Below are 917 nucleotides of genomic sequence, written 5' to 3' on the forward strand. Positions count from 1 at the left end.
GTTTGAACCACAAGATATATTGTTCAAGCTCACCAGCCACTCCTTGGAAATCCTACACAGGGTAGAAATGGGTCGAAACTGACTCGACGGCACTTAACAACAATATTCAAGGTCATATTTTCATGATCGTGGACTTGTTTTCATTTTCTTCAGCTTCAGCCTGACTTGCATATGAGCATTTGATGGTCTGTCGGCAGTCTACTTCTGGCCTTGTTTTGGCTGATAATAAAGAGCTTTTCCAGTATCTCTTTCCACAGATGTAGTAATTTGAATCTGTGTATTCCATCTGGTGAGGTCCATGTGTATAGTCTTCTTTTATGTTGATCTTAAAAGATATTTACAATGAAATAGTCATTGGTCTGGCAAAATTCTATCATGTGATCTCCATCATTGTTTCTGTCACCAAGACCATATTTCTCAATTGCTAATTCTTCCTCTTAGTTTTCAACCTTTGCATTCCAATACCAGTAATTATCAATACATCTTGATTGCATGCTTGATCAATTTCAGACTTCAGAAGTTGATATTGTTGTTGTTGTTTAGTGCCATGGAGTTGGTTCTCATTCACAGTGACCCTGTGTAGGATTTCTGAGGAGTGGCTGGTGAGTTTGAACCAATAATTTTGCAGGCCAAATTGACCTTGTGCTCTAGTGTCACACCAGGACTCTGAAGAAATTGACAGAATTCTTCCATTTCATCATCACTGGCTTTAGTAGTTGGTGCAAAAATTAGAAAAATAGTTGTATTAACATTTAACTTCCTTGATGACATATGGATATTATCCTATCACAGACAGCATTGTACTTCAAGATAGATCTTGAAATGTTCTTTTTGATGACGAATGTGATGCCATTCCTCTTCAATTTGTTATTCCCAGCAAAGTAAATCATACAATTGTCAGATTCAAAATGGCCAAC

Source organism: Chrysochloris asiatica, unplaced genomic scaffold (genome assembly GCF_000296735.1).
Source record: "Chrysochloris asiatica unplaced genomic scaffold, ChrAsi1.0 scaffold00169, whole genome shotgun sequence".
NCBI lineage: Eukaryota > Metazoa > Chordata > Mammalia > Afrosoricida > Chrysochloridae > Chrysochloris > Chrysochloris asiatica.